Source organism: Cherax quadricarinatus, chromosome 5 (assembly GCF_038502225.1).
Source record: "Cherax quadricarinatus isolate ZL_2023a chromosome 5, ASM3850222v1, whole genome shotgun sequence".
Lineage (NCBI taxonomy): Eukaryota > Metazoa > Arthropoda > Malacostraca > Decapoda > Parastacidae > Cherax > Cherax quadricarinatus.
In genome coordinates, this window is record NC_091296.1 from 5,040,325 (window position 1) to 5,055,642 (window position 15,318).

Below are 15,318 nucleotides of genomic sequence, written 5' to 3' on the forward strand. Positions count from 1 at the left end.
TCCGTTTATCTGATCTAAGTTGGAAAAGAAAGTTAGATCAGTGTCATGTAATACACACACACACACACACACACACACACACACACACACACACACACACACACACACACACTCACACTCACACTCACACTCACACTCACACTCACACTCACACTCACACTCACTCTCACACTCACACTCACACTCACACTCACACTCACTCACTCTCACACTCACACTCACTCACTCTGGAAGGGAAGTAAAGCAGGCATTGTTAAACACTGAAGAGTGTCTTGTGTCTTGTATGCTGAGTGCTACATTGAGAGCAGAGCTGCATGTAACAAGTGTTTCATAAATGCTATACTGCATTAACCCTTTAAGGGTTAGTCACGTACAAGTATATCATTGCAGCCAGGGTCATTCATGTACGCCTAAATTCTAGCACCTTCAAATCTGGTGGAAGAAAGTTAGCAGGCATACATATAAAAGAATGGGTCTGTGTGGTCATTGTGTGCAGCATAAAAAAATTCTGAAGCAGTGCATAATGAGAAAAAAAAAACTCCAACTGTGTTTTTGGTTTAAAACAGCAACTTTTTAGTGTAGTTTGGTATGGTATTTATGGTTGTATTCTTGTTTTCTTGATCTCATTTGATAGAATGGAAGATATATTACTGAAATAGAAGTGATTTTGATTGGTTTCACAATGACAAGTACCTTTAAATTGAGCTCAAAGTAGTGAAAATGATCGATTTTTGCCGATGTTCGAGAGTAAACAAATCACGCCTCTCGTCCAGTACACATCAACTGGTGAGTCTGATATTCTTTTACAAGTGCATTGATATCATTTATACCATTTTTATAATGATACAGTAGTATACATAACAGAAAACCTATTTTCTGTGAGAATAAAAATTCAAAATGGAAAGCAAAAGTAATGTAAGAGGGGCCTAGAGACATGACTGATGAACAGATAAAATGTTATTTTAGTGCCATGAATGTCTGTCTTGTTTATTCTGGACCCTATTTTGAAATTGGCATCTTTAGAAATTTGTGTGAAATTGCCCTAATTGCCAATTTCTGACTACTTTATTGGGTAGTTGAAATCAGTAAATGGGTGGTTTCTTGCACTCAACCGATAGAACAAATGGAGTTCTAGCGAAATAACTATGATTTTAGTCGATTGCAAGATGGGAATTGACCGAAAATAGGGCTCAAAGTGGACGAAATCGCCGATGCATAAACATCATTGAGACCACTAACTTTGCAAGAGCATAATTCTGTAAGTTTTCCATCAAATTTTATAGTTTTGTTCTCGTTATGATTGGAAAAAGATTCTCTATCATTTCGTAAGAAAAAATCATTCATTTTTTTTTTTCTTTTCTTTTTTCCGACCCTGAGAACGGGTTTGGGAGAGGGCCTCTTGACCCTCAAAGGGTTAATTGACCATACCTAAATTTCTGCAAACCCCAAGCACAGTAGCACATGAGAGAAACTTTCAACATTATTCGCTATACAATGATAGACCAGTGGATATTTTCTGACATCACTTAAGTTTACATATTTTGCGCCCATTGTACTGTACCTCCATGTGTATTCAGGCAAATTAATTGGATTATGAAAAGATAGTACAGGACAGGTAGATACAAGAGAATGATAAATATATTGAGAAGTGGTAGAATAGGGTAATGATAATTTTATGTTGTATATAAGGACCATTATTTGGGACTATAGTACTGTTAATAGGGCTTAGAACAGAACATTGTACTGCAGAAAATCTTGTTCTTGGATATCACTCGTTCTGCAGCTGCTTAGTGGTATGTTGTCTGTTTGTGTGTATACCCTTCTAAGATTCCTATTTTCCTCTTTTTGTTTATATGTTGTGTTCTTATTAATGTTTGTCTTTCCTGATTCACTTGCTTTACATATCTCTGGTGTAAACTGTTGTCTTCCTGCTCTGGTTTCTTTACCTATCTCTGGTGTAAGCAGCTGTCTTCCTGCTCTGGTTTCTTTACCTATCTGGTGTAAGCTTTTTCTTTCCTCTTCATTTTCTTTACACATCTCTGGCATAAGCATACTAAAAAAAGCCTCTTTTATGTATACTTGTTACTTTTTAGAGCAAGCAATGAGTAGTCATTTAAATGATCTTAAATGTTTAAGACTTGCATGATGCCTTTCTTGTAATTTAAAGGAAATTTTTGTTGATGGGGAGATAGGAAGCTTCTTTACCTCACTCTGCACCTCTACACCTCACTCTGCACCCCTACACCTCACTCTGCACCCCTACACCTCACTCTGCACCCCTACACCTCACTCTGCACCCATACAATTCACTTTACTTGCCTACTCCTCACTCTGCACCCCTACACCTCACTCCACCGCACCTACACTCCACACTTCTACACCTCACTCTACACCACAGTACCAGGTCTTGAGTCAAAACACAAACATGTATAACCATGTTTTCATATACATATTGTACTGTAATGTACAAGTATTAATATAAAAGTATTTCACTCACTTTAAATAAAATTTAAATATATGTTAGATACAGTATATATACCCTGTATGCAATACTGTACTGTATATATAATAAAAACAGTATTATACCCTGTAATGCAGTATTGCATTATATATATAAGAGAGTACAGTATAGTATAGGTACATCATTTTGAGAGTCTTGAGCATAGTGATTGTGTAGGAAGGTGGGGAGTGGGTCATTTTCCCGGCCACACTGCATAACATAACATCACATAGTACAATATTAATAATGTAACTTGAAAATGATATTCAACTGTCTAGTGCTAAGTATATATTTGCATGAATAACTAAAGTGTAATGAACACTTGTCAGTGCTCAATAATAACCCACATGGAGACAGAAACACAGGAGACTGATTTCAAGCAGCAGAAGGGGGTCGAAATATACAGATCAATCAATCTCCCGAGTTTCTCTCTCCTTGTGGGTTATTATTGAGCACATATTTGCATATGTGCAGCACATACTGTTATGCTGGTGGCTTATGGCCTACATAACCCCCAAAACATAACCAAAAATACAATGAAATATAAAGTAACATGTAGTACTACTGATGAACTAAGAAAGAGCATGCCGTAAGCATATGTTTACAAGTGTACAGCACTCAGTCTGGGATCCTGATATTTCTCTGTCATATTTTAGACAATCTATGCCTGGTTCCTTGGTCTGTGGAACACAGGAGACACTCCCCCTGTAGCAGGTACACAACAGCTTGCTAAAGTACCTGAACATCTAATTAAAGAATTTTCATGTTAAATACCATGTTAACCAGCTGGTCTATTTTTTATAATAAATATGTAACAAAGAATTTGTTATTCATGTTGCTGTGCCACTTCAGTTGCAAGGTTTGTTAAGATTCAAAAAGTTAAAAAATATGTAATCATCAGAAATTATTTAGGTTAGTGTATGTAAAGATAAAATTACATTTTATAAGTGGCAGAGATAGCAAGGATGGAGATAGGACTCTTTAAGCACAGCATTAGGAGAGCAGTAAGTAGTGAGTAAAAGAAAGTGTAAATGCTAACTTCAGAAGAAAAACTTATTGAGCTGGTGCAAGAATGGAAAAATAAAACATCAGCAGGTTAACTTTTCATACTGGCTAGCCAAAAAAAAACTTGAAATTGCATTCATTACAGTATTGCATTCATTATAGTATTACATTCATTACAGTATTATAAATAACCTTTTGGTGATTAGTCATTTTAATGCTACATATCAAAGTTAAATGTAATTTTGATACAAATCTTTCATGTTTTGTATTTCTGTGGTGCATATTTAGTTTAAGGAGTAATTTTGTTGCCAGACATAGGAGCTTAATATGTTCTAATATATCACAGTTATCTATGTAGTTATAGATACAGTGTCAACTACAAGGAGCTTCACTCATCTTTGCTATAATACCTGGAGAGAGTCTCGGGGGTCATTGCCCCTGTAGCCCCGTGTGTGACCAGGCCTTGTGCTCGATCGGCCAGGCGACACCTGTTGTACTTTGATGAATATACTTCAGATACAGGATTTATTACAGTTTTTCATTATAAGCATGTGATAGAAATATTTAATAATATTAATACTATGGATAATTAGTGGAATCCTTTGTATACAGACCAAGAAAATATTGGGTTAAGATTCCTTCTTGTATTTAGAAAGGAATTAGAATGTTACTTAAAGAAAGTCTAATAAATATTCTGGTCAGAAATCTGCCTCTGACTAGCATAATACACTTGACAACAGTGTTAACACTGTCAGTCTCAGTATAATTTACAGTAGTATATTTAATGTAAAGTGAACCACAGGGAGTTGGGATCATTGAGCTGGTGAAGCTGTGAAGAATTTCTTCAAATTTCCTCACTTGTCTGAACCTCCACATGACCACAGCTGAGAAAACACAATCTCAGCCTCTCAGCTGGCTAGTAAGGAGAACAGAAAAGCAATGGAAGAGTATTCCACATGCTATTGTGTCTGAAAATCATCACATTTCTTAATCAAGAGGTAGCACAGTCTTTAAAAAATCAGTTTTTTTTTTTTTTTTTTTTTTTTTTTTTTTTTAACACCATTTTTTTTTTTTTTTTTTTTTTTTTTTTTATTTACAAGCAAAAAACTTTTGTCTTTAATGCATTTTCAAGCACAGCCCTATCTAATGTATATTAACATTTCCTGGAATGTGACCCACAACAGTAAACTAACACTCAGGTACAGTACCTACTTACTGCTAGGTTTACAAGGAGAATAAATGTAAGTAAATATGTCCACTGTTTCCACTTAATATTATTCTACGTAAAGAATCCTCTTCAAGGGGGGCTCCTTGGCGTGGTGAAGAGGCTCTTGGTCTGAGGAATTAGACCTATCGGTCTTCTTCCTCAGACCGAACCTAATTACCCCCCAATCTCCCCTCCCCTATCCCATCCTCCCCATCCTCCCCTTTTTCCTTTCCTCCTCCTCCTCCCCACTCCTCCCTTTTGCCCTTCCTCTTTTTGTCCTTTGGGATTTCTCCCACAGGCACGCTAGTTCCTAGGTAGAGGAAAGGACACCGGGGTCGATCCCATTCCGTTGAGGTTTCTTGGCGGTGGCGTAGTTTGCCGTGGAATCTGGATTGCCTAGGGATGTCCCGATCCCTCTCCGGTATCCCGGAGTAGCTTTGGGTGTCTTTTGGGCGACGGGTGTATCTCTGGAAGCCACCTTTCGGATTCCGGGGGTGGTGGCTGAAGGAGGTATGCTTTGTGGCGGATATCCGGCCGCCCTCTCTTTTGTCCACCGAGGTAGCTCGGCAGATGTGAGGTTGCTATCCCAGATTGCTGGTTTACTGGCATGAAGGGTAGGGTATGGCACGGGTTCCATGCTGCATCTGCGCTACTAGCGGTGTCGAGTCCTCTTGGGCGCGGAGGGAGATTTCTGGCCCTTTCATTCCTCCTAGGAACTATCCCTCCCCGGTCCCCCCTTTTTTTTTCTTTTTTTTATTTTTATTTTCTTTTCTTCTTTCTTTTTTTTTCTTAAAAACAAAAAGAAAGAAGTAACCTAACCATGGCAGCCCTAGTCCATGAACCTGGTACCCCCGGGCCCCTTCTTGATACCGCACCCCGTTCTGACCCCGCCTCGTCTTTGGACCACTCTTCAGACATTCCTCATGCCTCTGTACCTATTGCCGGTGCTGTTTCCTCACCTGCTTCAGGTACTGAGGCCTCGACTGACTCCTTCGATTTACCAGACCTTCGCTCTCCTCTGACTATGCTTCCGGCCTCTCCCTCTACGGTGCGGCAATTTTCAAATCGCCGACCCGTTCCACGTCGGACCAACTCTGGTCCCACGCCTAAACGTCAACGACAATTACCTGCTGATGATACTTCTCCACCTTCACCTTCTCGTTCTTCTCAGAAAAGATCGACACGTCCTTCACTACCTTTCCACGCTCAGTTTCAGACTGAACAGTGGACTAAATTCTTCACTTTACGACCAACTTCCTCTACTGCCTATCTTTCTGACCATAGTATTGGCAAGGCACTCCTACGCCATGTTGGTAAAGATATTTCTTTTCATGCTCTTAAGAGCGGTACGCGCATCATTACCGTACAGAATGCTACCCAGGCTCGTGAGCTCTCTCGTCTTTCCCATATAGATACTGTTCCTGTCACCCTTGAAAAACATCATTCCCTCAATTCTTGTAGTGGTACCGTTATTCTGCCCCATACCATAGTTCAACAAAATTTCCAGACATGTGGCACCGACATTCTAGAACAGCTGGAACTCCAAGATCTCCCAATCCTCAAGGTAGACACTTACGTTCTTCCTGCCCGTGGGCGGAGACGATACCCTAGCAATGTGGCTCGTTTAACTTTTGACAGCCGAGAACTCCCATCCTCAGTTTATATAGCAGGACATCGGTTACAAGTTCGAAAGGTGATCCCTACACCACAACAGTGTAGAAATTGCTGGCGATTTGGCCATCCAGCGAAATATTGCAGATCTATCGCCGAATGCCCAGTCTGTGGTGCCGATGACCATTCTAATACGTCTTGCAATCGATCTCCCTCTTGCCTTAACTGTCATGAGGCTCACCCTTCGTACTATCGCCGTTGTCAGGTCTATTTAAACGAGCGGGAAATCCGTTACCTCAAAGAGACAGAAGGTCTCCCTTATGCCATGGCAGTTTCTCATCTCCGCCTCCAAGGGAGACTCCCACGTGTTTCTTATTCCCGTGTTTCAAAACGTCCCCCCACTTCTGGTATCCCATCTTCTACACCCACCTCTGTGGTTACCTCTCCCATAATCACTCCTGTATCTAATCCTTTTGCTGTCCTCGGCTCAGACGTCCCTACTTCAACGCCTCAGTCTAATCTCGCTTCTTCGAGTTCTCTCTTACAAGCCTCAGTATCGACGAGACCTCGTACGACACCTCTTCCCAATCGTCCCTCTACTTCTCAAAAGTCAAAAAAAGGTCCGGTAACACCTCCTACCCATCTTCCACCTCCTCATTTTACCCTCCCTGTCTCTGTCCCTAGTTCTTCCCCTCTCACTGGCTCAGTTACAAGTGCAGAGGTTCACCCTCCTCCTCGTAATGTACCTTCCTCCCCTGTTCCCTCCCAAGTTTCTTCCTCTTCTGCTACCTCCCAGGTTCCTGTCTCTTCTGTCCCCTGCCACGCTTCTCCAGTTCCCTCCACCCTTTCGCCCCCCCCTACCTTGGTACAGTCCAATACAGTTCCAATCTTTACTCATCCTCCCCCTACCATTCCCAATATTGTCTCCCATACAACATCTCTGAATTCTGAAACACTTGAAGCAATCTCTGAATATATTGCAGAGACCAAACCATCAATGGACACTGATCCACCTTCCGCTCTTTCTCTCTCCTCTGCTCCATCTGCGCAACTCCTTTCTTCACAGCGCACCGTTCCTTCGCTGCTTGAACATTTTCCACTGCCTCCGCATGTGGACTTTTCTAACCCTCCTAGTCCGTAGGAACCCTTACCTGCGGATTTCAAGTATCTTTATCATTGCCATTCATGGCCTTTTTACAGTGGAATATACGTGGCCTCAGGGGTAATCGGGGTGAGCTTCAGATGTTACTCTCCCAGTTTGCCCCTGTTGGTGTTTGCTTACAGGAACCAAAATTACACTCTGCTGTTATTTCTCACATCTCAGGCTATAATTTATTGTATTCTTCAGATCCTTTTCCTGATGGGACCTTTAATGAAAGTGCCCTTCTTCTCCGCACTGATATTCCGTACCATCAGCTATTTGTTCATACTTCGCTGCATTACACAGCAGCCCGTATCCACTTACATAGGTGGTATACGCTCTGTTCTTTATATCTCTCTCCTTCTCGGGCATTATCTATTCCGGATTTTGCCTTCCTTGTTTCGTCATTACCGCCACCAATTCTGTTACTTGGTGATTTTAATGCCCACCATTTCCTCTGGGGAGGGTCTCACTGTGATTCCCGTGGAATTCAGTTAGAGGCTTTTCTTGCCACCCACCCCCTCCATGTTTTAAATACAGGTACTCACACCCATTTTGATCCTCGGACTCATACTCTCTCTTGCATCGATCTCTCAGTTTGCTCTTCCTCCGCCGCATTAGACTTTACTTGGTCTGTTCTCCCGGACTTACATGACAGTGATCATTTCCCAATCATTCTTACTTCCCCTTCATATTCGCCACCTCTTCGCACCCCACGCTGGCAATTTAATCGGGCAAATTGGAACCTTTACTCACACCTGACTGTTTTTAAAGAGGTTCCTTCTTCGTCCTCCATCGATGAGCTTTTACACCTCTTCTCATCCTCCGTTTTCACCGCAGCTTCTCATTCTATACCCCAAACTTCGAGCAGGCATTCTCAGAAATGCGTGCCTTGGTGGTCTCCTGCTTGTGCTCGTGCAGTACGTTTGAAACGCGCTGCATGGGGCAGGTACCGGTACAATAGAACCACAGAGCGACTCCTTGATTTTAAACAGAAGCGTGCGATCGCTCGCCGTGTCATCCGTGACGCTAAACGCACTTGCTGGCGAGATTATGTCTCCACCATCACCTCTGCTTCCTCTATGAGTGCAGTCTGGAAAAAAGTACGAAAACTGAGTGGTAAATATTCTCCTGACCCGGCTCCTGTTCTGCGGGTTGCCGGTGTTGATATAGCAAACCCACTAGATGTTGCCAATGAAATTGGCAATCATCTGGTCCGTATTTCTCAGGGACTCCATCTATGCCCCTCATTTCTTTCCTCAAAGTCTGCCAGAGAGTTAGCACCCTTGGACTTTTCTTCTCTCAGAGAAGAACAGTATAATGTGCCTTTTACACTTCAAGAACTGGAGGCAACACTCTCAGCTTGTCGATCATCGGCAGCTGGGCCCGACGACATTCATATTCGTATGCTACAACATTTACATCAGTCAGCCCTTGCAGTCCTATTACGCCTTTACAATCTTATTTGGTCACAAGGAGTTCTTCCACAGCTGTGGAAATCCGCCATTGTTCTCCCTTTCCGCAAACCAGGCACTACGGGACATGAAACCTCCCACTATCGTCCCATTGCTCTTACCAGTGCAGTTTGCAAAGTAATGGAACGTCTAGTAAATAGACGTTTAGTGTGGTATTTAGAGACACACAACAGTCTCTCCACTCGTCAATATGGCTTTCGTAAGGGACGTTCTACCATAGACCCCTTACTGCGCTTGGATACGTATGTTCGTAATGCCTTTGCGAATAACCACTCAGTTATTGCCATATTTTTTGATCTTGAGAAGGCATATGACACAACTTGGAGGTATAATATTTTAGCCCAAGCCCACTCCTTAGGCCTTCGAGGCAATCTACCATCCTTCCTTAAGAACTTTTTAACTGACAGGCATTTCCGTGTTCGGGTTAATAATGTGCTCTCCCCGGACTTTATCCAAGCTGAAGGTGTCCCCCAGGGATGTGTTCTGAGCACAACACTTTTTCTCCTTGCTATTAATGATTTGGCCTCTAGTCTTCCATCAAATATTTGGTCATCACTCTATGTTGATGACTTCGCTATTGCCTGTGCAGGCGCTGACTGTCACCTCCTTACAGTTTCTCTCCAGCATGCAGTCGACCGTGTTTCCAATTGGGCCACCACACATGGGTTTAAATTTTCCAGCACTAAAACCCACCAAATCACTTTCACTAGACGCTCTGTCATCTCTGATCATCCTTTGTACCTCTATGGCTCACGTATCCCTGAACGTGATACAGTCAAGTTTCTGGGCCTCCTCTTTGATCGTAGGTTATCCTGGAAACCTCACATTACCTCTCTGAAGGCAACTTGTCACAGCCGGCTGAACCTTCTTAAAACCCTTGCTCATCTTTCGTGGGGAGCTGATCGTCGAACCCTCCTTCACCTACATTCCACCCTTATTTTATCGAAACTTGATTATGGTGACCAGATCTATTCAGCGGCATCTCCTGCTACTCTCTCTAGCCTTAACCCCATTCATCACCAAGGATTACGTTTATGCCTTGGTGCTTTTCGCTCTTCCCCTGTCGAAAGCCTCTATGCAGAAGCGAACGTTCCATCCTTATCCGATCGCCGTGATGCCCATTGCCTGCGCTACTATGTACGCTCTCATGATCTCCGCAATCCTTCCATTTATAGAATGGTCACTGATATTAGTAGACATTCTTTATTTGTTCGCCGCCCCTGCTTACTCCGTCCCTTCTCTCTTCGCCTTCATTCGCTCTTGTCTTCTCTTCAACTACCACCTTTCTATGTACATGTAGCATCACACTTTTCCCTACCCCCCTGGGAAGTTCCAGCTGTTCGAGTCTGTTCTTTCTCCCTCCCTTGCTCGAAAGCCCAACTGTCTACGGTCGCTTCCCGCTCTCTTTTTCTTGACCACTTTCACTCTCATTCTCATGCCATTGCTGTGTACACAGATGGCTCTAAGTCTTCTGACGGCGTAGGATTCGCAGCAGTGTTTCCGGACAGCGTCGTACAAGGGCATTTACTATCTTCAGCTAGTATTTTTACTGCTGAATTATATGCCATCCTTACAGCACTTATCCGTATTGCATCTATGCCTGTGTCATCATTTGTGGTTGTCTCAGACTCCCTTAGTGCTTTACAGGCTATACAAAAATTTGATACACCTCACCCCTTAGTCCTCCGTATCCAACTTTGGCTACGCCGCATCTTTACTAAGCATAAAGATATTGTTTTTTGTTGGGTCCCTGGTCATGTTGACGTACAGGGCAATGAACAGGCAGACACTGCTGCGCGGTCAGCAGTACATGACCTACCAGTTTCTTATAGAGGTATTCCATGTACGGACTATTTTGCTGTAATATCTTCCCACCTTCACACCCGTTGGCAACAACGTTGGTCTACTATGCTCGGCAACAAACTTCAGTCTATTAAACCGAGTATAGGTTACTGGCCGTCTTCTTATCACCAGTGTCGAGGTTGGGAGACTACTCTCTCCCGTCTTCGCATTGGCCATACTCGTCTTACTCATGGATATCTCATGGAGAGGCGTCTTGCTCCTCTCTGTGAGAATTGCCAAGCTCCATTATCAGTCAGCCACATTCTGTTGGACTGCCCACTTTATCAACGAGCACGCAGAATTTACCTCTGTCGTCGTCTTCGCCCCGCTGCTCTCTCTTTACCTTCCCTTCTCGCTGATGGACCCACCTTTCATCCGGACTCTCTCATTGACTTTTTGACAACGACTGACTTACTCCACAAATTTTGATACGTTCAGCCCTTTCTACTTGTATCTCTTGCTACCCTCTACCCCCGTACTATCCCCTGCCCCGCTGTTTTCTGTAACCTGCTGATCATCCCCCCTCCCTTCTGCCATCCAATTCCCTTGCTTCCTTCCCTACCCTGCAGCGCTGTATAGCCCTTGTGGCTTAGCGCTTCTTTTTGATTATAATAATAATAATACGTAAAGAATTCAAAATATGTAGTAGTCTGGTAGACTGCAACCACCCAGAGAGGCATTGTACTACTGTCTTATACCAGTGTGAAACAAAAACCTGTTAAATCTTTTATACCAGCAGGATCATTGGTCTTTTCTTTCTGTCTCATAAACACGTAAAATGGCAGGTTAATCTTACAAATATTACTTACATCCAGCATATTCCTCATGCATGTGAATGTACAATATTAGTATGCGTGTGTAATTATACTCTGTACACACTGATATAAGAATTCTTCTGACTAAATAGTTTGTGCACTTGTAGCATTTCCTTTCAAATTCCATGTGGAAGTGGGTTAGAATCCTTCCTCCATAAGCAATGCATGTTGTAGAAGACGACTAAAATCCTGGGAGCAAGGAGCTAGTAACTCCCTCTCCTGTATCATCTACTTAAAAGACAAAAGAAATTTTACAGTTGGGTTGTTTGAATGTGCATGGATGTAGTACAGATGATAAGAAAGAGCTGACTGCCAATGGTAGATGGCCAGGGCAGTAAAGTAAAATAAATGGACAATCTCTCATAAATTCCCAACAGACCTTCTGGCTTTATCTTGGCATCTTCCATTATTATTAAAAAATACACATTGTTAACTGTTTGTTTGACCTTGATGAAGGTTGTAGCTAGGATAATGTACTAATACCAACCACTTTGTTTATAATGAAACACTTTAATATGCTTAGGACACTTTATATGACAAGATTTTGTTTGAAATACAAACATGTAAATTACACAAAATGTTGTCTTGTGTAAAGTTTTCATACTGCATTAAATTGCATCATCTTATTTTGATTACAAAGATACAAAAGTTGACAAGGGGCTGAGGTTGTGCATCAGTCTGTGTGGCTTAGTAGGTGTTGATGTGTGTAGGCAGCTGCAGGAAACCTTCACACTTCATAGTTCCACACATTCCATTGTTTTCAATGCATTTTTATCCTTACTCTAGATCAGGGGTCCCCCAACTTACAGCTTGCAGGCCACATGTGGCCCTTCTAGGAAATGGATGCAGTCCCCGCATGAAATTATGAATTCACTTTTATGTAGGATCCACACTGCATGGTGTAACAAAACCGTGTGGCCCTCATCACACATTTGACCACCAAATGTGGCCCACTTGTGTAGGAAGGTTGAGGACCACTGCTCTAGATGATGTTTATTATGACTTGTATTGGTAGTTTGATGCAATGAGACTAGTGTGGTAGTAGCAGGCAGAGTTGCGACTGAAACATTACTCTTTTTTTTATGGTTTACCTTCATAATTACCTGTTAACTACATATATGGAATATTTCAAATTTAAGAAGGTAATGTGTTGCCCCAAGTTACTCTGCACTTGTTCATAGTACAGCACTGGTACCTGTGTAAGACTCTCCATGGTGATCGGCTGTTAATTACAGGCTGCTGTAAAACTGTGAGTGATATAGTAACTATAGGGCGTGATCTCCCCATGTAACTGTTAATTGTTATATTGTAAAGTTATTATATTTGATCTGTACCTTTACTGTATCACTGTTAGAAATGACTCACAATGCCTACAATTATTTCTTATTAGTTCCTTGCTAAGTACGCTTAACGCAGACAAAAATATCTTATTTGGACTTAGCTTTTTTTGTAGTGCATCTTTTGTGTATACTTTAATAGTACCATACTGTAGTTTCTTGGAGGTACCTACTTGTTAGTACGTTCTTGGTGATACCTTATTGAAGATACCATCTTGGAGGTGCATGCCTTCCTGAAGGTAGTTTCCTGGAGGTATCTTCTAGGAGCTATCATCTAAAAGGTATCATCTAAAAGGTATCATCTTGAAGGTACATACAGTACCTTGAAATTTTTAGGAGAGATTTCTTGCTTCTTATTTGGTTCATCAAATAAGGTTAAACATATAAACAGTACTTATTAACCTTATGCATGATATATTCTATGTAAATGTTATATAATTTGTGTACAAAACCAGAAACCTATATATATCTCTGTGATAATTGATGATACAATACATATTTTCTTCTCCATAAAGTATTTTACATAAGAGGGAATCTGATTGTACAGTATTGTGTATGTGATCTCACTGACATGTTAAATACTCACTGTATCATGTCTGTGATCTCACTGACAGGTTAAATACTCACTGTATCATGTCTGTGATCTCACTGACATGTTAAATACTCACTGTATCATGTCTGTGATCTCACTGACATGTTAATACTCACTGTATCATGTCTGTGATCTCACTGACATGTTAATACTCACTGTATCATGTCTGTGATCTCACTGACATGTTAATACTCACTGTATCATGTCTGTGATCTCACTGACATGTTAATACTCACTGTATCATGTCTGTGATCTCACTGACATGTTAATACTCACTGTATCATGTCTGTGATCTCACTGACATGTTAAATACTCACTGTATCATGTCTGTGATCTCACTGACATGTTAATACTCACTGTATCATGTCTGTGATCTCACTGACATGTTAATACTCACTGTATCATGTCTGTGATCTCACTGACATGTTAAATACTCACTGTATCATGTCTGTGATCTCACTGACATGTTAATACTCATTGTATCATGTCTGTGATCTCACTGTTGTGTTAAATATTCACTAACTCCAGCTATTCTTGCATTTATTATCATAAGGCATCATCTTAATAATAAACATAACAAATACAAATCTTTGTATTTTGGTTGCATTGGATTCTTATACCTGAGGTAAGTGACAGTGTTTTGTTCATCAGGAAATGACACTTGCTCTCCTGGCACCTGTTTTGAACATGAAAATCTTCATTTCTTTATGAACATACATAGCAGTTACAATGGATGGGTTTGCAGTCCTTATATTTACAGTTTTGACACAAATGTAATTTAATACCAATACAGTTTTACATTCAGTAGAAAGCTACTTATTATACAAAGCATTTTGGGAAAACTAATCCTAAAATGTGAATACTTCTTAATTCTAATCCTGGCATATAAATTTAAGCATTGTATGAGAGTATAGTATGAATAATTCTGTCAGTAATTAATTAATTCCTTCCTCTATTGAATGATGAACTGTTAACTAGGTAAGAATCCTCTGGCCTGCTAGAGCTGAGGTTTTCATTTTATTTAAAAAAGCAAAGATTACTACACAGTAATAATAATAATAACCTCTATTTCTACAAGTTCATGTACAACGTATACAGACCATAGCCGACATCAGTGACATACTACTATATAGAAAGCCCCTTGTTATGCAGAGCATTTCAAGCAAATTAGGTTAGTTTTGTCTCTAGGATGCAACTCACACCAGTCCACTAATACCCAGGTATCTATTTACTGCTAGCTGAACAGGGACAGCAGGTGTCTTAAGGAAACTCCCGAGTGTTTCCACCTGTACCGAAAATTGACCCACAGACCTCATTGTGTGAGCTGAGTGTGCCAGCAATCCAGCTACAGGCCACCTCTAGTAGTAGATCCTTCAATGATGACACCCTTAAGGGTATCCTTAACAACTTTATGAGTAAGGTTGTGGATGAAGCATGTTGGTGTATGAGAAATTTTATAAATGAAATTATTGGTTCTAAGTACAAGTACTGTACCTCATACGTAACGAAGTGATGATAGTAAAAACAAACTCACCATTGGAACTCAAGATGGTATGTTGAAAATGGTATAAAATACTGACAAGTTGATGAGTAAGACACATGTGCAACAGTTAGGTATCATTATTGTTGAAATGTCTCACCAACACAGTAGAGGCAGTAGAGATGAAAGGACGATGTAATCAGTCCATCACCCTGGACGACGTAGTTTTGAGGTAGTCAGTTCCTCAGCCTGGAGAAGAGTCCAGGTCCATGGTCTGGAATGATATCATTCCAGACCATGGATCTGTACTCTT

General features: G+C 41.2%; 1 protein-coding gene across 6 annotated transcripts in view; it reads left to right on the plus strand.

Annotated features, from left to right (window-relative positions):
* The window catches only part of LOC128684916 (uncharacterized), a 173,807-nt gene that overhangs the window by 110,312 nt on the left and 48,177 nt on the right, over positions 1-15,318 (plus strand). The gene's annotated exons all lie outside the window — the stretch shown is intronic.